We start from the raw sequence: 23562 nt of genomic DNA, 5'->3' as shown, positions 1-23562 counted from the left end.
CAGACTATTAGTATTTTGGAGGAGGGATTCCAGTGCATACCAGTTTAGGTGAACAATTAAAATGGGCTAGAGGGCTCTCTCACACAAGTGGAACAAATCCACTTTTTAAAAGAAACTTGAGTTTTTGCACAAGACAGGAAAATTCATTGAAAAGTGTGGAATGAAGGAAGACTTAATGGGGAAGATGTACAGCAGGCACCCCCAAACTGCAGCCCTCCAGATGTTTTGGCCTACAACTCCCATGATCCCTAGCTAACAGGACCAGTGGTCAGGGATGATGGGAATTGTAGTCCAAAACATCTGGAGGGCCGAAGTTTGGGGATGCCTGATGTACAGCATATAACACCCCACAAGCAAATCAGGATGAATGCTTGCTGTTGCATCACCGCCTCACAAACAAATGCTCAATAAATGCCAAGCATTGTTTAAGCTCCATGCAAGCTTTGGGCAAGAAAGTCAAGATGACTTCTCCTCTGGAGAACCCCTAAGGAAAAGAGTGGGGCTTTGTCTGCCCACTCCTACAACCACACCAGCCAGGTGCTCAGATCCTAACACAACCTGAGGGAATTTGTTCCAGAAAGCCAAGGAGCAGGAGGGATTCTTTCACACCCAAGTCAACAGAGCGAGAAACTGCTGTGCCGATTAGATAAAAATTAAAAGCAGTGACCAGGCAAAAAGGCAAAAGCAAACAGCAAAGCTCTCATAGCCGATGTTAAATTTGGAACCTGACATTTAATCAAATGAAAGGTTGCCAGACACATCTAACAAGACCATTATGCAGTGTGTGTTAATAAAGGATTATTAGAAAGTGTGTTTACAGGGCCTTAAGCACCCACGGCTCAAGCAAATGTGCTACATGGTATTAAGTGTGTAACATGGCGGTCAGCTTGCTACCCATTTAACAGCCTTCACCTCCTGCCCAGCTGCCTCCAGAAAGGCTAACAGGAGCTTTGAGTACCTATGATAAAGAGCAGCTAAAACTTGCCCATATGAGGCAGTTGTGGGGAATGAGGTCCACACCTTCCCACAGTTGCCTAAGTCTCCTCCTGCCCTGGGTACTTCTCAAGCAATCTGAGACTCTGTTGCCATGACTATCTTTGCTCCTCCCTCTTCACACACCAGTGTGGTGTAGTGGTAAAGAACGGTAGACTCATAATCTGGGGAACCGGGTTCGCATCTCCGCTCCTCCACATGCAGCTGCTAGGTGACCTTGGGCTAGTCACACTTCTCTGAAGTCTCTCAGCCTCACTCACCTCACAGGGTGTTTGTTGTGGGGGAGGAAGGGAAAGGAGAGTGTTAGCCACTTTGAGACTCATTCGGGGAGTGATAAAGTGGGATATCAAATCCAAACTCTTCTTCTTCTGGTTCTGGGATACCAGGCAGTAGGGGAGCTGGTCACAACAGGAGAGGGTGTCTCCCTGGCTTCTTCATCAGCCTAACTCATCTTTCCTCTTGGCCCCCCTCTTCTCCAGCCCCTGCTTTTGCCTCCGATTCTGGACTTCTCTCTGCCACCAACTCTTTCTGCTCACTTAAGCCTGTTGCCTCTTCAGCTTCAAACACCTCCTCCTCCCTCTTCTCCCTCTGACCGCCCATCATCATCCCACTACCAATCCCTTGGGGGTTCCCCAGCTGGTGCCTCCTCTACATCCAGCCAGCCCATCACACTAGCTAAGTAACAAGTGATACGTGCAACAAAATGTTGCAGCATTTTGTTCAGGGTGTGTTCAGGGTGTGTTCAGGGTGGCAGCTGCCCTATTCTACTCCCCCTCCCGTTTCCCCCCATACATTCACACCCTACATTTAAAGCACCATGCTACCACTTTTTGCCTTTCCCCAAAGATTTCTGGGAGCTGTAGTTCACTAAAGGTGCTGAGAGTTGTCAGGAGGCCCCTATCCCCCCCCCTCACCAAGCTACAGTTCCCAGAGTGGTTTAACAACCAGCCCCTCTTCACAGGCAACTCTGGAAATTATAGCTCTGTGAAGCTGTACCTCCCAACAACTCTCAGCACCCTTAACAAACCACCCAAAGCACCCTTAACAAACCACAGCTCCCAGAATTCTTTGGTGGAAGCCATGACGGTTTAAACTTGTATCATAGTGCTTTAAATATTCAGTGTGGATGTTGCCTAGGTCAATAATAATAATAATAATAATAATAATAATAATAATAATAATATTTATACCCTCCCATCTGGCTGGGTTCCCCCAGCCACTCTGGGTGGCTTCCAACAAAATATTAAAATACAGAAATCCATCAAACATTAAAAGCTTCCCTAAACAGGGCTGCCTTAAGATGCCTTCTAAAGATGTTCTCTTTGACCTCTGGTGGGAGGGCATTCCACAGGGGGGTGCCACTACCGAGAAGGCCCTCTGCCTGGTTCCCTGTAACTTGGCTTCTCGTAGAAAGGGGACCGGCAGAAGGCCCTCAGCACTGGACCTCAGTGTCCGGGCAGAACGATGGGGGTGGAGACGCTCCTTCAGGTATACTGGACCGAGGCTGTTTAGGGCTTTAAAGGTCAACACCAACACTTTGAATTGTGCTCGGAAATGTACTGGGAGCCAATGTAGGTCTTTCAGGACTGGTGTTATGTGGTCTCAGCGGCCGCTCCCAGTCACCAGTCTAGCTGCCGCATTCTGGATAAGTTGTAGTTTCTGGGTCACCTTCAAAGGTAGCCCCACATAGAGTGCATTGCAGTCAAGGTGTCCTGCCCTCGAACACTATTGTTAGGGGCAGGAAGACAGGTCATTCCAGACACACACACAGAGAGAGAGTGCTAATGGTAGCTAGATGGGATACTTTGAGTCATGAAAACTGCAGGGAGGGGAAGAATTAAATCTTCTCCCCAGATGCCATGGCCCTGGTCCTAATCCCCCCCATCCACTCCTCCCCTAGCATGGCTTTGCTTTGTTTTTAAGGACGGCTGATATTCTCAGGAAGCCAGATTCCGTAAGCAGCATATGCACCCATATTTTGAAGTTACAGGAGTCTAAGCACTGGCAAGTCCTAAGGATTAGCCTAATTGAAGCCATTAGCAATGTCTGCTGTAATGAGATGTAAAAAATAATAAAGCGCTTGAAGCATGGAAGGAGGGAGATTAGTGCCATGCTTTTGGGTATCAAAGAACCTCAGGAAGGAAGCTGGTCTTCTGAGGTGGCTCCTGGTCAAACAAGGAACAGTATGATCAAACCAAAAGCCTAAGCTTCCTGATCAGGAGATGTGTTATATTTGAGTGACAGTCCTTGAACTCTTCTCCAGTCTGCGGAGAAGTCGCTCAGATCAGCCTTCCTCGATGTTTCCGACTATAACCTCCATCAGCCCAAGTCAGCAGAGTTTGTTTCAGCTTGTGACTTGCTTAGATCAAGCTACTGCACACCATTCTGGCTGGGGTTGGTGCATAGGGGCCAGGGTCCTGCCAATAAAATATTTGAGGGGGCCAGGAGGGCCCAAAGCTGATGGACATTGCCCTTCAAATGGTGTGCATCCACTGTGCCTTGTAATTGATCATGTGGGGCATGACTTACCTCCCCCCTATATTTTATTCAAGTTGGTACCCCTGGGCTGATGGTACTCATAGTCCACAGCAACAGGGGGGCACAAGGTTTGCTTAACTCGGATGTTATTGGACTGCAACTCCAATCAGATGCATAGGATTACAATGCCATGCAGTGGGGCGGGGAGATCTGGGTCACGACTGATGGGACTGGGGGAAGGGAATTACTCTTCCTTGCAAAGTTTTCCCGACTTCAATTCTCTCCCCCGCTTTGCAAAGTTGCATGCGTTGTGGAGAGGGACTTGGAATCAGTTGTGTCCCCTAAAGAAAGTGTTTGGGTTCCTAGTAGCTATGAGAACCGCTAGAATTTATCTCCAGCGGCACACGGTATACCTAATGTCAATGTTGATCACACAGACAAGAGAACCCTGCATGCTGTTAATCCGACCCTTCCAGGTCCAAAGAACCACTAGACTCAGCAAACCAAGTGCAATGATGAGGAACCAAACTGGACGGCAGCCACAGAGAAGTTTGGCTCTTGCGCTAACCTTTGTCAACAAAGAAGCTGACTACGGGGTCAGAGTGACTTTAGAGGGGATTTTAAAAAATGCTTCTGTGAGCGATCTTGGCACAGGGTTGCTAGTAAAGGAGAGAGGCATCCCTGGATGATGATGAGATCTCGCTTACCAATAAAGGAAACTTTAACTGGAAATTTTAGCAGGTGAAACCATAATGATAAGCTGGCAGCTACATGCAGCAAGGACACTTGCTCATAAAAGATTGCCTCTTCTTTTTTTATTTAAAAAAAAACGGAATGTGCTTACAAGACAAGTGGGAAATGGTGAGAAACCTACAGGTTCCCCTAAAAGATATGAAGCAAACAGAATGGCTTGGATCCCACCCCATACCATTTTTTTATTAGCAAAATTTATTGCTTCATTTTTTTAAAAAAAAAAAGCTTCTAAGTCGTTTATCTTATTAATTTTTGGCTTCGCTTGACTGAGAAGTGGGTGGCCTTGGGCCCTTCATTGCCTATCAGCCTAGCCTACTTCACAGGGTTGTTGCAGGAATTAAATGAGGAAGGGGGAAACCCATGCACTCTACCTTGAGCTTCTTGGAGGAAAAGGTGGGATGTACGGTAAACACAAATAAAATAATAATAATAATATAGTAGCTGATCTGGAGGGAGTTTAACATGCAAAAGAGCTTGGCTTTTATTTCCCACATTGCATTATGATGATTTTGGCTTTATTGCTTTATTATTTCTGTTCTTGTACTGAGGATCATTATGTTCATTTTTCTTGTCCTATTTTTATAGGTTCCTTATTTTTTGAAAACATACAATGCTTTCTAATGCAGAATTGCTGGAGAACTTAATGTGAAGGTTTCTGTTCTTATAGTCTATTTGTTTTTATTATATTATTATCCCTTTTGGTCACATTAGGTCCCCTCTTTTATTATGTGGTCCCATTACAGTGGTACCTCAAGTTACAGACGCTTCAGGTTACAGACTCCACTAACCCAGAAATAGTACCTCGGGTTAAGAACTTTGTTTCAGGATAAGAACAGAAATTGTGCCGCAGCGGGAGGCCCCATTAGCTAAAGTGGTACCTCAGGTTAAGAACAGTTTCAGGTTAAGAACGGACCTCCAGAACAAATTAAGTTCTTAACCCGAGGTACCACTGTATTTATTTCTCCGCTGGTTCCCTCTTGAGCATCACATCTCTATAAACTGTCCCAATGTTGAGTCTCTGGCTCTTGTTGCTTGTTCCACTTTCCTCACTGGGTGTGCTTTCAAATTCAGCTTTGACAGAGACACCAACTTTTGACATCACAGAATTGTAGAGTTGGAAGGTACCCCGAGGATCATCTAGTCCAACCGCCTGCAATGGAGGAATATGCAGGTGGCTCATGTGGGGATCAAACCCATGACCTTGGCATTATCAGCACCAGGCATCAACCAACTGAGCTAACTGTACCTTCTGTACAACAAAAGTGTCTTGTGGTGCCTTAAAGGCTAACCAGATTTATTGCAGCATGTGATTCTGCAGACCTGGAGCAAAGCATGGTCTCTACCATGGATCTCTGGCCTAGAGGATGAGCAAATCTGCCAATTTCAGTTTCTCACTTTTCCCCCCATTTTTCAGTTCTTCTCATTCCCACATCAGTTCGCAATTAAAAAATTTAAAGGACCTGAAAACTCATCAGCAAATCTCTCCTAGTACACACATTTGTTAGTGCAATTTTGCCTAACATGCACATTTTTGCAAAGCAAAAGGATGCATTTTGTATGTCATTTTCATTCACATTTGCATTAATATGCCCACTTTACCCTTGCATGTGTATTTCTGCATATGTTACTTGGTTGCAGAAGTGCAATGCAAAATTCAGGGTGGCATGAATTTTGAAAGTTGGCTCTTCCCATGGCCATTTTGGTTGTGAATTAGGCAGGTTCGCCTTAAAAAGCTAATAGATAGATAGATAGATAGATAGATAGATAGATAGATAGCTCATATCTCTTATCCCTGCTCTGGACCACCCCCAAAAGTCAACCTCTCCCCTCATTCCAAGTCCTTTGCAAACAGGGACCTCCCTTACATATCAGGGCCTGCCCTTTGCTCATTCAATTTGTCATGCTAGCTTTTAAGCGCTTGGGGGCTCAGCCCGCAGGGAGGGAATAACAGTTTGCAACTGAACTCTCTCCCACTGGCCCAGGAGGCAGTCAAGGGGAAAACATGACATGATCCCCAATCAATGGGCATTAGTGATGCTTTAGTGACCTGGAAAGCAGCAGAGGTGGTGCATTGCAATAGCTCCCAAGGGAACCGGCACTCCCTGCCCTTGCCTGAATCCACCCCCAAGGCTGCCATTGCCCCAAGGGCGAAATCTTTCCAGAGGAGTAGGTGAGAAAGAAGTGAACGAGGCATGGGATTTTTTTCCTCAAAGATGACTTTGGCCAGTGTTTTCCTCACATTCCTCCTTCCTTCCCTTATTCTGTCTTCAGAAGCTTGGATAGGGTTGGCAGGCTCCAGGGTTCAACGCCAAGACCTGGGTTATGAAGTCCCCCATTCTCAGGGCTTCAGTACCTCAAAGGTAAATATCTCAGGGCAAGTTTCAAATGACCACCTTTTAACCTTGGTTCCAGGCGTTTCTCAGGTTTTATTTTAAAAGAACTGCTTTGAAGAAGAAAATATTCCTCATTGTGAAAGAGAAAATATTGCTTGAGAGGGAGTTTCCCCAATATTTTCTCGAAAGAAGAGCCTGTTGGATCAGGCCAATGGCCCATATAATCCTGCATCCTGTTCTTGAAGTTGCCAGCCAGCAGGAGGAGCCCGTCTCATTTCGCCGCCTGAGGCAAAACAGGAAGGCTCCGCTTCCTCTTCCATCGCAGCCCCACCTGCCTGCCCACCAAAACCTCGCCAGTGGAAGCTTCCTGTGAGATCTATCATGAGATTTTACTGGAAGCTGCTGCTGCCGCTTCTCCTTGCTTCTTTGGCAGCAGCAGCAGCAGCAGCAGCAGCAGCAGGGACAGGCAGAGCACCCACAGAGGAGCTGCCTCATAGGAACCCAGAGGCAGCTGCCTCAACCCACCTTATGGGCAGGCCGGCCCTGCCAATCAGATGCCTGTGGGGAAACCTGAAAGCAGGAGTCAAGCAGTAGAGCTCTCTCCCCTCCTGTGGTCTCCAGCAACTGGTATTCAGAAGCATTACTGCCTCCAACTGTGGGGGCCGAGCAGAGCCATATTCCATTTTGCATTTTTTAAATAAAGAAAACCGAACATTTAAGGAGCCTCAAGCAGCCAGTTGCTGACCCACCCCAACCCCAAACCCACCCCCAGTCTCACAGGGCATTCAAGTACAATTTTCTTTTAAAAAAGAAAATCAGAGAAGGTAGTTCTGTAATGCTGAAACATTGTGTCCCACACAGGTTTATTTTCCTGAGCAATGAGCAAGTCCCCTCTCATGGCAGCACACCATTCTTCTTCTTCTTCTTCTTCTTCTTCTTCTTCCTCTTCCTCTTCCTCTTCCTCTTCCTCTTCCTCTTCCTCTTCTTCTGTCTCCCCCCTTGGAAAAAAAATCTCTCCCATCCCTCACACTCCATTGCCCTGATGAAGACGCACAGGGCAACAGTTGGGGACGACGCATCTGGCGGACAGAAGCCAAGCCGATTCATTCCAATCCCTGACCCCAATCCCAAGCAGGCATTCAAAGAGAGAATGTGCCTGCTCAGTATTCCAGACAATAGCGCTCTCAGCAGGAGAGAGGCAGAGCTAACGTGGAGGCCAGGGAAGAGGATGAATTAACCATGGCTCTCCAGAATACATTACCACAAACAGGCTGGAACTTTGAGAACGGGTGGTGGCTCAAGCTAGCAGCATTTTCCCCTCCCCGCATGGCATCTTTTGCTCTCAGCCAGCTGCAGCCCAGCTTTGATCTTCCAACCTACGTTTACACATCATTTATTGATCAAAGGCTGCCAAACAGGGAAGGGCTGCAGCTCAGGGTGGCGCAGAACCTCCTTTGGATGGAGAAGGTCCCTGGTCCCATCCTCAACTTCTCCAGGTAAAGCTGGAAACACCCCCTGTCCGAAGTCCTAAAATCATAACACTGTAAAGTTGGAAGAGAACCCAAGAGTCCTCTGGTCCAACCCCTTGCCCCCACAATGCAGGAATCAATAATCCTTGACAGAAGGCCGTCCAACCTCTGTTTACAAACCTCCAAGGAAGGAGAGTCCACCACCTTCCGAGGGTGTCTGTTCCACTGTCAAACAGCTCTTACTCAAAAAAAAGTTCTTTCTAATGTTTTGTTGGAATCCCATTTCCTGTTGTTTGAATCCACTGGTTTGGGTCCTACTCTCTGGAGCAGCAGAAAACAAGCTTGCTCCATCTTCCATGTGACAGCCCTTCAGATATTTGAAGATGGAGAACTGGGGCCACTCAGTGTACTAACACTAGGGGGTGGGGGAACAGGTGCCCTCCAGATGTCACTGACTCCAGCTCCCATCAGCCCCAGCCATCACAGCCAGTGATCAGGAGTGATGGGAGTTGAAGTCCAGCAGCAGCTGGAAGGCCACAGGTTCCTCATCCCTGCACCAAGCTATCCCTCCCTGGGGCATAGCAAAGTAGGCTTTGTGTCACTTTCTGGAGAAGGACCAAGGAACCTTTTTCAGCTCAAGGGGCACACTGCCTTCCGAGCAACCTTCCAGGGGCCACATGTGGGCGGAGCAATGCATGCACATGTTATCTTTGTACAGTAGTATAGCTTCTACACGCACTGTTCTCTAACCAGGGAAGCAAGAGGCTTCAAGGGACACATTTCATCCAAGCAAAGGCATCAAGGAGGGTGTAAAGCAGGGCAAGTAGGGGGGTAGCCCATGGAGAGTCCCAAGTGTCTGACAGAGAGCTTGGGTGGGCACCTTTCGCACTCAGGTCTGATGTCTCCAGGGACTGGTCTAGAGCTTCACTCTAACAGCAGCAGTGTTCCTGTTCTGTAAAGATATGGCGCTTAGAAAAGAGAAAGTAAGTCACAGTAATTTAGAGACCCCCACCATGGCTGTGGGGTCCCGGGCTTGTGCCCCATAGCTCACTGCTTGCTGTTTCCCTGCCACGGATGCCCAGAAAAGGCAATGTTTGCGCAGGGCAGAGCTGGCATGGATTATTGATCTGTCCAGCCTTGGCAACATACTGTGGGACAGAAGCAGTATTGCCCTACATGGATCTTCCCGCTCACTGCGTAAAAAGGTTTTCTCCTCAGGTGGGAAACAGCTCCGACTAACTGTTCCAAGAGGTAACAAACACTGGAACACAATCATCAGAAGAAGCAGGAAAGGAGGAGAGGGGGGTCCATTTGCAAATAAAATGACACAGGGGGGGGGAAATATCCCCTTAAATGCTCCAGCTTAATGCAGGTAAATGAGACAGTTGAGAGGCTTCAGACTTGTTGCACCAAACATGGCATTTTCCACCAAGGTTGGCAGCTTGCAGTCCTGACGTGGGCCACCAAAACCTGAAGGAATTCACACAGAGTGATTAGAGTGTTGAACTAGGACCTAGAAGACCAGGGTCCAGATCCCCATTGGTCAACACACCTCACTGGGTCAACACACCCATCACAGCCTCATAGCCTAACCTACCTCAAAAGGGTTGTTATGGGGATGGGAGATGAAGTAGCTGGGTACGTCCCCTTGAGCTCTTTCAGGAACCTGCCTCATGCTGCTGCCTTGGCCACCCTCCGAACAACGGCAAGGATGCAAATCCTTTTCATCCTCGTCTTTTTATGAGCCCCTTATGAACAGACTATTGTGGATTATAGACGTGATTATCAGAGTTTAGTAACCTATATAAATATACATTCAGAGAAATGAACTCCAAGTCACTAACTCAGGAAAGCGTTGAGGCGGGGAGAGGCACGCACACCAAGCGGAGGAATATCAACCGCAGCTCCATCCTCAAGGCTGCTCATGAATATTTTTCAATCATGCCTGGATCTAGATCCAGTAGAGAGCCCCTCTTCCCTCTGGCTACCATGGCAGAAGCTATCAGAGGGAGAGAAATAAGCAGTCCCTCGGCCGTGCTTAACTCCAGCTCCATAAGCTGCTGCATTGCATGTCCACCACTGACCCACCTGCCCTGTTCCATCCTTGCAAGGGAAAAACAGGAGGCTGGCTTGAATCCTTGGTTGGGTGGGGGTTGGGGGTTGCTGGCCTGTGCTGAGCTGCACTTCCCCCTCTTTGGAGCACAGAAGAGGTGCAAGTAATACAGCTGGTCTTTTCTGGAAGGTGAGATGCATGCCCTTGACCAGGCATCCCCAAACTTCGGTCCTCCAGATGTTATGGACTACAATTCCCATCTTCCCCAACCACTGATCCTGTTAGCTAGGGATCATGGGAGTTGTAGGCCAAAACATCTGGAGGGCCACAGTTTGGGGATGCCTGCCCTTGACAGACCATCTTCATTCCTTGAATGTCCAAAGCAGTAGCTTGGGATTTTGGTTTTTTGAATCTAGGATTAATGAAGCCAGCTTTGAGCTGTTGTGATTGCCCATGCTAGTTTATTCTCAAGGACCCTGCAGCATGCAGAACTACTCCTGCTCCTGGAACTGCTCGGGCTGCTGTGTACCCATGTTGAGTCGGTCAGTGTAAGCACTGGAGCTAGGGTCCACAACGTGACCACCATGAGGCGCTCATATGGGGAAGGATCATAGCTCAGTGGCAGAGCATCTGCCTTGCAAACAGAAGGTCCCAGGTTCAATCCCAAGCATCTCAATCCCAAGCAGTGTTTCTCAACCGCTGTTCCGCGGCACACTAGTGTGCCGTGAGACACTGGCTGGTGTGCCGCGACGTGCAGCGACGAAAAGGGCGATTTGCATTGTCACGTGCCTGGCGGCCGCCAATAAACAACACTGACCCGCCAGAAAGGAAGCCGGCCGGGACACGATGCGGGGCGAGCGCAGCTCTCAACAGCCACCACCACGGGAGGGTGGTTTTAGACAAACTTAAAGAAGCTGGCTGGATGAGCTCAACCTGAAACTTGCTGAGCCAAGGATTGTGCTGGCAGAGAAATCAGCGGCTTGTGAAGCCTTATTACAGGAGATTGCAACCAACACAGCAATTGGCAAGTGTTTCTTACAGTCATAATTATATAGTCAATATAGGGCGGCACAGAGTTAAATTTTTTAACTTTTTTAATGGTGGTGTGCCTCGTGATTTTGTTCATGGAACAAGTGTGCCTTGGCCCAAAAAAGGTTGAGAAACACTGGTCTAAAAGACTGCCTCACTCCCTACAGACCCTCCCAGGTACAAATAGAAGCAGGCAGGGCCCTCGTGGTAGTGAGGAGGGGTTGGCCCGGGACACAGCCTTCTCAGTAGTGGCCCCTCCGTTATTGAACTCCCTCCCCACAGAGGTGGCACTCCCTCCCCACAGTACACAATGTCAAGTAGGGCAAGTGGGCATGGCTAGACTGAAAAGGCCTGGCGGGCCAAATGGGAAGGCTGCTTGGCATACCAAAGCACTTAAAAGATTTTGCTGCCCCCCTATGTATCTACCTCAAAATATAAACAATAATGAGCTGTAAAATAAAATTTTATTTTTTGAAATGAAACAAAACCTACTGTATGATAAAAAATAGTGTTTCTTTTTGTGTACTGTACTTCAACTTCATTTATATTTGGGAGGGAAATTTTCCAATTTTTTTAATTAAAATGTCTTCGGATCCTCGAACCTAATATTATGTAACACGTCTGCTTCTATACTTAGCAGAGATGAGGCATCCGGCCTGCCTTCTTGCATAGTTGTTCTATTGGGATTTTTTAATATACTTCAACTGAGAAAATGAATGCTCAGCTGAGCAATTTGTGACCATTAATGTTAAAAACCTGGCAATGGAAAATTCCTGTGGTGGCCCCCTTCCCTTGATGCCCTAAGCATGTGCTGATGTTGCTTAATGGCTAATCCAGCCCTGCCCCCACGGGTGGTTTATATACAAAAATAAAATAAAATAAACAATAAGAGATCAGTAAGTAAAATTAAGGAGACCCACATAAAGCCAATGAACCTGACTGCAAGCACCAGTCCCCATCCCATAATTATCCAACCAACCTCCAGCTGCCATATTACAACTTTCTGGTGGGAAGTGTCCAACTTTTAACTCTGTTACATTGGTCATCTCCCCCTCCCTCCCCCTCTCCCTCTCTCTCTCTCTCTCTCCCTCCCTCCTCTCTAGTTGAATATCGGGTTGTCTGTTGCTGGAAGGCCTGGCTATTTCATTTTACAGCAATCCATCATTCCCCAGCAGCACACTTTGGTAGTATGGGTTATTTATTTATTTAGATTGCTACCAGGTCCCCATTCATAAATTTTAACAGGTCACGGTTAGCCTGCTGTTGTAACCAATTAAAGCTACAAGTTGCAGCAAGTGCATAAAAGTGGCCTGAGATCAGGGGCAGAAGCTGCTTTGCCCTGAAAGCAAAATAAGCTCCTGTCCCTCTCCAAAGGACTAGAAACATGCAAAGCTCCCCTATAGTCAGACCCACTGGTCCATCAAGCTCAGTACTGTCTGCAGACCCACTAGTCCATCAAGCTCAGTACTGTCTGCACAGACTTCCAGCAGCTCTCCAGGGTTTCAAGCAAAGGAACATTCCCAGCCCTACCCAGAAATGCCAGAGACTTCTGCGTACAAAGCACATGCTCTCCCACTGAATTACAGTCCGTCCCTAAGCTTTCCTAACACCAGGTGATTTGGGGGGTGGAATAGAGATATGAAGCCAAGAAAAGTTTAGCATTACACTGCTCTAGCCTGACTGCTTGTGAGCAGTGTTAGATACTCATATAAGCTAGGTGCCAAATGGCTTCTTAAACCGGGCCTACAATAGCCAAAAGCGGAATGTCTAGTTGGCATTTGGGGGTCAGACGGCTCTGAAGACGCATTTTTCAATACGACTTTTTGGTTCCTGAAATTCATTCTGATTGTGCAGATAAAATTCAACAGATAGAATTCTGCAGGATGTGTTGCTAGTGTTTGAAAACTGTCAAGATCCAAGGATCCCCAAGCATGCACCTCCAGATGATGATGTCAGGCACCATCCTGGTGCCCGGGCATCTTCACTTGGCCGCAGGTGGCCGATAGCCAGGTGCTAAATTTCAAATGCTGCTTGTGAGCTTCCAAAGGTGCCTTGCTAGCTGGAGACAATTTGCTGGATTGGATGTGCCCCAAGTTTGATCCAGCAAAGCATTTTTCTATCCTGTCCTTGATCTGATGATGTGGGTGTTACAGAGGCTGGATCTATACTGACTGTAAAAACACTAAAAAGAAAAACCTGTTATATAGCTCTCAATGCAATTTTACATTGATGATTTTATACTGCTCTACAGCGCCCTCTGGTGTCACTTGGTTATAATGTATTTATAACGTTTTAACTGACCTGTATAGATTAGTCCACAGTGGAGACACCTCCATTAGGCTAAGTGGGACACTGCCCCATTAACTAACCAACCAACATCTGCCTGCATACCTGCCTGCCTTCTGACTTACAACCTGTCCAGAGGGGTGGGACGGCCTATCAGCCTCTTTCTCCTTAGTCCCATTGTTGCCTTTGTAGAATGTAGTAGGGAGGAGGAGAAAACTGTCCACTGATGTTACAAACAGGTCGTTACACCCAGTGCTTTTTTCTATTTAAAAAAGTTTTGGGGGACTCTTATTTTCCTACTCATATTGAAATACTTGCCCTCAATGAAGCCAAACTTAGATTCACAAAATGTTTTGGGGTATGCATACCCCTGCACACACACACCCCGAAAAAAGCACTGCTTTACATCCATCTGTGAAACACTGAAGCCTATGGATTCAATAACAATTTGAAGAGGGTCTCATATGGAGGATTTCCCATTGAAGGGCAAGTTCTGGACTGGTCCAGGGGGTCCTCTGCAGAAGCATCCTCTTCTGTCTCGAAGGGCTTCAGGAGGCAGGGGTGGCTGGCAGCCCAGCAATCAGTGCAGGTCAGATTGGGACGCCATTGCCCTGGGGCATTGTGGGAAATTCAAAAGGCAGTTCCCAGCCAGCTGACACAGTTAATCCAGGACAGGCCTAGGCAGAGCAGGAAATCAAGTGCTGGTGCCCATCCAGATTCCTGGATCTGAATAAGAGGAAGGTGAGTGGAAAAGTCGCCCACAACAACCCAGCGGCGGCTGCTTATTCTGCTGGAATTTATTCACTTTCTGGAAGACTCCGGCGGGTCATTCTGAGGAGCAGAAGGGAGCGAAAACAACTTCAGGCTGTTAGGCTTGGCAGAGGAGTAGAGAGTTGATCAGGGCGCTCCCTTCTCCACACCGACCCCCTGCAGACTTCGTTTGCATCCCCCCTGGGTTCGAAATAAGACTTCTGCATTCCCTGCTCACTAGACTAAGTGCATTTTCAAAGCAACAGACCAGAAGAAGAAGAAAGGCGAAGAAGCTGTTATTCTATTCAGAGACGATCATAATTAATACATGAATGAAATCTCAGCAGGCTTCCTAATTACAGCACCCACCATTCTGGCTACATCTGGAAAGGTGGCTGACCCGATTAATATTCAAGCGGCTGCCAATGGTCCACAGCCCACTCAGGATGCCTTAGGATGCTTGAGGACACCCTGTCACTTAACCCTCCCTCCCTCCCGTAGCTTTCTCCTTCCATTCCGTCTCTCCAGCGAAGTCGCTTGGCTCTTTGCATGAGGCTCTCTGTCTCAGAATCCCTTCCTAGCGGAGGGGGTTGCAGATTCTCTCTCCTCACCCACATTGTTTAAGGAACAAAGAAGAAGCCTCCTTGTGTTCTCCGCTGATGGTCCAATTAGGACCAAAGGATCAAGGGAAGTTCATTCAAACAGGAACAACATGGCCATTCCATCACAAGGGGCGCAACAGTTCGAGACAACCTTGGAAACGCAGCCAAGAGGGAGAAAGGGCCACCTGCTGATCTTAAGGTTTAGTTGAATGTCGTTCACATAAAAATGGCCTGTTGTCTTTAAAATACATATGTTTTTTATTTAAAAAAATGCATCTGCAGAGTGCTTTGCAATCTGCACCTTGTTGGTTCCTCACAACAACCCTGCTATGTAGGGCTTTGCTATTCCCGTTTTACACAGAAATGTGAAACTAATAATTAAATTAGCTGTGTAGATGTCAAACACTGAAAGCACACACACACAAAGAATTCTGAGAACTGTAGTTTACTCCCTCACAGAGCTACAATTCCCAGCGCCCTTAACAACTTACAGTTGCGAGGATTTCTTTGGGGGTGGGGGTATAGACAGCCTTACTCCAGGCCAAAAGCAAGACAGTTTTTTGTGCAAACATGGGGGATTAAGCAGGCATATTCTGGTACATGCTTGCTTTGCAACAAAAAACTGAATCAAATCTACAGAAATTACATACATGCCAGCTGTTCCAATTTTCTGGACACTGCTCTGTGGTGCGTGAAAACCCTGCATCACCCCTGTTTTAGAGCAGACTACTGATACAAGCAAATCCCTTATTTCATCTGTGCAAAGTTGAAGGGTAACAGTTTAGGCCCCATAAATTCTGAGCAATATAGTAAATCGAGTCTATTTTTAAAGCACGCATTCTTGTTTCCAAAACCTCAGCAGACACAAATGACATTGTGAAGTGCATGAGGACTAGAAGCATTTTATTAACAAACAACACAAAGTAACTCAAAAACACACACTCCCTTCCTCCCCTAACACTGTATTCAGGGATTTCCGTCTGAACTAGCAACAAATAACATAGTCAGTTGCTACTGTAACAACACTGATAGACAGTGGCTCTTCCAGGAAGGGAGTGGGGGCCTCTCCCAGCCCTGCTTGAAGATGCTGGGGATTGAATCTGGGACATTTTGCATGCAAGGCAGATGCCCTACCACAGAGCTACAGCCATTTCCCATTGAGGGTGGGTATCTTGGAGTCCCCACATGGAAATGTAGAGGCGACTGCCAGATCCTGGATGACAACTTGGCAAAGAATAATTGCAGCAAACCTCATCGCCTCCAACAGACATTTCCTCTTAATCCTGAATCCAGTCCAAAGTCAACCCCCACCCACCCACTGAATTTATAACTCGCATCCAAGTAACATTAGCCAGAGAAGACCTGGCTAATGCCCCTACCCCCACCCAGCAGGAGCCCGAGGAACGTCACTGCAGAAATATGGGATTGTTTATTCTAGTGCATTCATCATATCCAGGAGCATTTAGAACTTGGCTGGCTTTCCACACTGCCCCCTCCTTGTAGGCGAGGAACACATCCATTGCACAGAACAGTATTTCATTTTCTGTTTGCGTTGCAGAGGCGCTCGGCAATACCACACAGTTACTTACAGTGGCACACATGCGCCCTGAGTACAGTGCACATTTGTTGCGCTGCCACGGCAATGATGCTGCATGCAACAGCAGGAGTTCCTTACACACACACAACCCCACTGTTGAGGACTGCAGGTAGCAAAACATTGGGAGCTGCCTTACCCCAAATCAGACCATTGCTCCATCTAAGCTCAGTACAGATAAGGTAGATAGAGAAAAGTTTTGCTCCCTCTCGCTTAACGCTAGAATTCGTGAATGTTGGAAGGTTTGGGACACACAAGACAAAGCACTTCTTTACACAGCACATACTGTATATTCCTGCGTATAATTTTAACCCAGGAAAATCTTCTCAAAAATTGGGGGTTGTCTTATATGCCGGGTCGTATTTCTTATACGGCAAGTATATCCCAAACTCTATATTTTAACTGGAAAATTGGGGGTCGCCTTATACGCCCAGTCGTCTTATACGCCAGAATATATGGTAGTTAAACTGTGGAACTCACCCCCACAGGAGGCAGACAGTGCCTGATTAAACCCTGTGGAGGCCCCTAGGCAGTCGAAATCTCAGGGCCCCCCCCCCACTCTAGTGGGGTAACATTGAACTAAGAAGGCTTGATTGTAATTTTCTTTCAAGATCAAATCAATGTTATTTTGATCCATTGTCGCAGGGCCCCTAAATGGCATGGGGCCCATAGGCTGGTGCCTTCTCTGCCTTCTTTGGTAATCTGGCACCCGAGGCAGTGATGGCCACTGACTTAGAGGAGTGGACCAATTCCTGGAGGAGAGGGATACTGAAGGCAGCTGGCCATGAGAGCTATGCTCTGCCTCCACAGCTGGAAGGGGAGCAATGCATCTGAATACCAGTTGCTGGAAACCACAGGAGGGGACAGCGCTCTTGCATCTTGTCGGCCACCATGAGAACAGGATGCTGGACTAGATGAGCCATTGGCCTGATCCAGCAGGCTCCTCTTGTGTTCTTTTCGTTTACTCTGACCATAAGCCCCACTCCAGGGTTTCAGGCAGCGGCCATTCCCAGCCCTATCTGAAGATGTGTGGGATGGAGTCTAGGACCTTCCACATGCAACACAGGTGTGGTTCTCTCTGAGCACTGTTAGTCTGATATTCACTATTTTCTTGGCTTTTGTTTTAAATTGCACACTACCCTTACCTTAACGGTTAGATTTTATTTTATTTTTTATTTTACAATTCACCCTGGGACCAGTTGGCAAAGGGCACATCAGGTCGCATTCAGCAGTCACTATGTTTTACTCCATCAAATCTGCTCCAGGGCCTCTCCCAGCAATCTAGAGCTGATCTGGAAAGGTGCAAGGGCACACAGCCAGGAGGAATTTCTGTTGCACAAGTATGGGAGACATGGTGCTCATTCAATGCTTTCATTGGATTTGTCCCATAATAGAAGTGGGGGGGGGGTGCATCCCAAAGAATGGCCACTTCCATACAGAATTTTCTTATGCTCTTCCTTTGTGGTTGTTCACCCTTTGAGCCCAAAGCTTCCTCCAATTTTTCCATGGAATTCATTTTTACCTTCGCCACTGCCCAGTGGCTGGGAATCTGTAGGCACCTGTGAAAGCACCGTCCTTTTGGTTGACCTAACTGTGACCTCTTAGTCCCCATACCTCACGGTGATGTGTAGAACAATCCTATACAGTACAGGTTTATTCGGGGGGGGGGGAGAGATGAGGGTTACCAGGTCTGCAGCATTCCAGCCACTCAGACTTCAGGGTCCGAACCTGAGCCACTGGGGCGACCCCTAGTGATGTCATGAGCATAGGCCATGGTCATTCTCTCTTTATGCTCCCTCCCATCACTGAGCCCTGGAGACAGAAGTTAATTGGGAGAGGGGAGGAGGGAATGGAGGAAGGCAGGCAGGCAGGCAGACACACACACACACACGGGCCAATGCATAGCTGTCAAGTTTTCCCTTTTCTCGCGAGGAAGCCTATTCAGCATAAGGGAATTTCCCTTTTAAAAAAGGGAGAACTTGACAGCTATGGGCCTATGCAATAATTTGTAGCTGGCTCCTGCGAGGCTGAAGCTTGCAAGCTGCACACACAGCCATAGAATTGGAAGGAACCCCGAGGGTATTCCAGTCTTCTTAATAATAAAATTTAAAGGCTATCTCATCCACCTGGAGATTCAGTCCCTCTCCCTGCAACTTGGAGTGGACCAGGCACACCTGGAGACTTCAGATCAGCTCTGGGGATCTGGCCCCAGGGAAGATCAACTGAGTCCAATGGCACTGGCTAAGAGGTGTTTGCAGCCTAAATACGTGCAGCTGAAATAAATGCATGTTCTACCACTACTATACAGTGGGCAGCCTCTGCAGACCGATCCAAAGGTCAGCACCTAAACGTTGTCTGCAGTGTGAGACTGGAAATCGATCTGCATATGCACGGCTTGTTGGCTCTACACGGTACGTCACGTCAACAAGCAGAAGGCACAACCGGTGGACCTAGCCCCTCTTCGACTACCAGGACTTGACAACAAATCATTCCCTCTGTTTCCAACGTTCAGGCTGGGAGCCCCATTGCTGATGGGGCCAAAACAGCACCAGCCACCCACAAGCGAGGTGTCAGGCCATCCCAAGGCTAAAAGAAGTTATGAGAGAAATATTTGAAGGGAAACGCCCTAAAAGGGTTTCGTAATCCAAAACATTTGGAGGGCACCAAATTGGGGGAGGCAGATTTAACCCATGATTGGTGCATGGTGTGGGGGGGGGCTCCTTGCACAGAAGGCGTCACTTGACACTGCAGCCATCAAGTGACCAATGCACAAGCAGCGACCTGCGTGAGATTCAAGGAAAGAACTTTGCTCATTCCAATGGCAGGGGAGTGTGTGTGTGTGTGTGTGTGTCAAGAACAGCCTCCGAAAAAGGCCAAACTGTGATGTCCAGGGCTTGATGGAACAAGCATTTTTAATCAGTAACAAGTTTGCAGAATCTGCTAATGAGAATGGGTGGCTTATTTCATGCCAACTTATCTAAATCGCACAAGAGAAGAGGAAGGACTGTTGCCATAAAACTGCATCTGTTTTAGCCAGGCAGCCTGCAGGGCATTCAGAGCAATAGTACTGGTAGAGTTTCTGGTGGTGTGAGTGGCAGGTGGGGGGAAACTCGCTGCAAATTTTTATCACCTGGAGTATCAGGCATTTCCAATGATCAAGGCTCATGTAGGATGAATGTGGCTCCCCATCAACACCTGAGGAGGAAGGCCTGTAGCTCAGGGGTCAGCATCAGATTTCCATGCAGAAGGTCCCTGACATCTCTAGGTCAGGCTGAGAGAGAACCCATGGCCTGCCTGAAGCCCTGGAGAGCTGCTGCCAGTCAGTGCAGACAGTACTGAGTTAGATGGGCCAATTGTCTGTGGAAGGCAGCTTTCAATACTCCTAACCTTACCAGTGTAATTAATGCTTGGGTATATGCAGGGAGAAGCTTTCCTCTGTTCGAGAAAGGACATTGCAGTTGAAGGGAAAAAATCACCACTGAGAAAACCCTATCACAGCCCTCTACTGAAAAGAAAGATGCATATTCCCTATTCACAGACATACACACACGCAAGGAAATGACAGATAAAAATATGCTTATAATGCAGGGACATACGGTAGGAGGCTGCTGCTTTGTGTCAAGTCAGACCATTGGTCCATCTACCCTGGTGCTGTCTACACTGACTGGCAGCAGTCAGTCAGTTTGGGGCTACAGACAGGGAGTCTCCACTAGCCCTACCTGGAGATGCTAGAGACTGAACCTGGACCCTTATAAATGGCTCCACCACTGAGTTATTATGGCCCTTTAACAACTTACTTTAAAGCCCCAACTCAAGAAAATCCAGGCAAATCCAGCCGCTCAAGGACTGCAGAATATCAGCAGGAAATGAAAGTAGAATGCTGAGTTGCCCGATGATGCAAGAACTGGGAGACAGGGTTTTCAGCATGGAGTTCTGCGAAAACATTGCTTTCTCTTACGCTCGGACAGCAGGAGCCATCCCCCATGTCAAGACATATCACCCCTTAACAATGTTTTTTTGGGGTTACAACTCCCATCACATCTCTGATTACTGGCCATGCCGATGGGATTCCAAAAAATTGAGAGGAGTGGGCAGCACACGGATTCCCCACCCTTGCTTTAGATACTGCTGGGGGGGGGGGGTGTTCCCTATGCAAGGCCTGCCCCAGCCCCATAAGTAAAAGGTAAAGGGACCCCTGACCATTAGGTCCAGTCATGACCGACTCTGGGGTTGCGCGCTCATCTCGCATTATTGGCCGAGGGAGCCGGCGTATAGCTTCCAGGTCATGTGGCCAGCATGACAAAGCCGCTTCTGGCAAACCAGAGCAGCACATGGAAATGCCGTTTACCTTCCCGCTGTAGTGGTTCCTATTTATCTACTTGCATTTGACGTGCTTTCGAACTGCTAGGTTGGCAGGAGCTGGGACCAAGCAACGGGAGCTACCCCGTCACAGGGATTCGAACCGCCGACCTTCTGATCAGCAAGCCCTAGGCTCAGTGGTTTAACCACAGTGCCACCTGGGTAGAGGCAAGTTCCCAACACCACTTCCCCAAGAGTACTGATTTCAAACTTGCGGTGTCAACCATCCCACCTACCACCCCCACCCCACTTTAGCAACTGTGCTAGAAGGAACACTATGCTTATTATGTTGCATTGATGTAAGTAGTGCTCTGCGAAGAGAAATCCACACGGCCAGTGCTCTGCGAAGAGAAATCCTTCCCCTCTAAGCGGTGGGTGAGGGGCTAAGATATGCAAGATCCTGAGGTCTTCCACACACCAACTCCCACCTTGATGACAAAAAGCTCACTTCTCTTGTACCCCACATGCCGCAGCTGGGAAAAGGCTAGGCAATGTGTGCCCCCCCCACACCCCCAAGAGCATTCCAGAGCCATTCATTCCATCTGGAGGAACTCTCCTCCCTGCTACTGCCAGTAATGAGAAGCAGAAAGGACCCTAGAGAAACCTCCACCCCGCGTCCCACCTTCTCAACATCCCTTGATGCCCGAAGGGACCAATTGCACACATTAAACCCATTGAAGACTTTTGCACGTAGCCTATCAACCCTTCAGTCATCTGTCACTAGAACCGGTGTTGGTTTCAAATTGCAGGGGCAGCTTTTTAAACTTTAAGAATGTTTGAAAGCAGACGCTGAGCACTGTGCATTTATACAAGTAGTTGGGGGGGGGGGGAGAGGAACAGCCGAACCAGATATGACTTAGGAAGCAAGTGTTTCCAGAACACAGCAAGCAGGGGGTTGTTGCTATGGGGGTGGGGGCAGGTTTCTCCCCCAGCGACAACCATGATCAAGTCAAATGACGTTTGTAGGTTTCCAGAAACGGTTCACAAATGTACTGGATCATCAAGCAAAACAGAAACCTCAGTCGGTGAACCGTCGCCAAAAATGCCTGCAAAGTAAAATTAAAAAGAAACCACAACACTAGGCTTAGAATGTAGCACTTTGGGGAAAGGAAAAACAACTCTCCACAACGTACAGCTCTTGGTCTCATAAAGGTTTCATTGCAAGCAATATATTTTCAAAGTCAGGTGTTGAGATGGCAATATTGGGGTGGGATTTTTTTTATTAAAAAAAAGTAGAGTTGCCATTAAAAATATTAACTGTTTGACATTTTAAGAAAAATGCTTAGCAATCTCTTTTGTTCCCTTCTGTGGTGTGTTGGTTTAAAGGAAGGATGTGACTCTCATTGGCTGGGGGGGGGGGGACATTGTGGATGCTCACTGGTCAATAACACAGCAAGTCGTCTATGGAAGACACAGATCTATTCCTAGCAAATAAAGGCAAGTTTGAAGTGGTTGCTCACAGATCAACAGCACAGGAAGTCATCTGTGCTGAACGCAGATCTATTCCTAGTCCATGCTAGTTAAGTCCGATGTGTCAAAGACATTTCTCCAGCTGCTATTAAAAAATGCCAGGGAAAACAAAAGCCAGCCTTTGCTTTCTGAACCCAACACACATAGAGTCACACTTTCTACCGCCTTTTACAAGCTTTGCAGTAAAAGCAGTGACTGTGGAAAGTCAAAAGTTGGCCCATTTGCTGGTGTTTTATTCTAAGGAAACGTTTCTCCCTTCGGGATAAAGGCAAATCGAGCAAGCATATTATCCAGCAACCTTCCTCTTGCTCCTGGAACCTCTCTCCTTGCAACGTACAGTCAAGACAACATGCAGGTAAAGGGGGAGAGAGAGGCACCCCCAAAAGGCACAAGACCCTCGGAGGTATGTTGAACACCCCAAGGGATCCCTTAAGGTGGCGATACTTCAAAGGGGTCCCGGTGAAATCGTGCCACACAGTCCTCTAAAGGGGGCACCCCATGACTTATTGCAAGGAGATGGGTAAATGTTTGGGCGCCCCTCTTGAACTGTGAGCCAAAGCACTGAGAGAGACAATATCTCCTGAAAAACCCTTTTCAGACAGTTTCAACCATAAAGTACTTCATCATCTTCACCATCATCACTGGACAGGAGAAAGAGCAAGGTATCTGGCTTGTATCTTCTTTTAAAATCATACACATGCAAACATATGTATTTGGAAGCGAAATGAGGGAGACAGCTAACCAGTCCTTACGCCTTATTTCCCCAGAATCACGTTTGCAAGCCTTCGGGCAACACACAAGTCTTAGGCTGCGATTCTACACACTCCTACGTGGGAGTAAGCCCCGCTGAATTCAATGGGGCTTACTTCCGAGTAGACGCACTTAGGGTTGCACGGTCAACCACCGACGACGACGAGAAAGTGGACAAAAAATGGGGAAAGGGACCGAGGAAACGCAGATTCAAGCCAAACCCAAAAGGTCTCCAAAATATATCATATGGGATAGCGGAAAAGCGTCGGATCTGCCGCAGTTTAAAAAGAATTGGAGGAGATGCCCGGGATATTTGAGGAGGGGGCTGAGATTGAGGGTTGCACTGAACTCCCCTTAGCCCCGGTGCCTTCCCTAGCCAGCCCAATCCGGAGCTCTCGGGGACCTTAAATCACTTTAGGCAGGGCCGAAAGCGAGAGCAGGGAAAGGGGAGGAAGTTTTCCCGGTGGCTCGTTTTACAGCCTCTTCCCGAGCAGGAATTTAAACACACACAACGCCCGCCCGCCCGAGCTCTCCAAAAACAACAGCAGCCCGCCACCCCTTCCCTGGACCACGAACGCCGACGAGGAAATGCGCCACCAGGCAAACAGGTCCGTTTCAAACTCCGGTTTGCCGCCGCCTCCCA

The 23562-nt window shown here is 47.8% G+C and overlaps 1 protein-coding gene across 2 annotated transcripts in view; it reads right to left on the bottom strand.

The window, feature by feature from the left end:
* PTPRU (protein tyrosine phosphatase receptor type U) overlaps window positions 1–23562 on the bottom strand; it is a 353020-nt gene that overhangs the window by 328822 nt on the left and 636 nt on the right. The gene's annotated exons all lie outside the window — the stretch shown is intronic.

The sequence above is a fragment of the Zootoca vivipara genome, chromosome 6, assembly GCF_965207765.1.
Source record: "Zootoca vivipara chromosome 6, rZooViv2.hap1.1, whole genome shotgun sequence".
NCBI lineage: Eukaryota > Metazoa > Chordata > Lepidosauria > Squamata > Lacertidae > Zootoca > Zootoca vivipara.
This window is presented reverse-complemented; position numbering and strand designations above follow the sequence as displayed.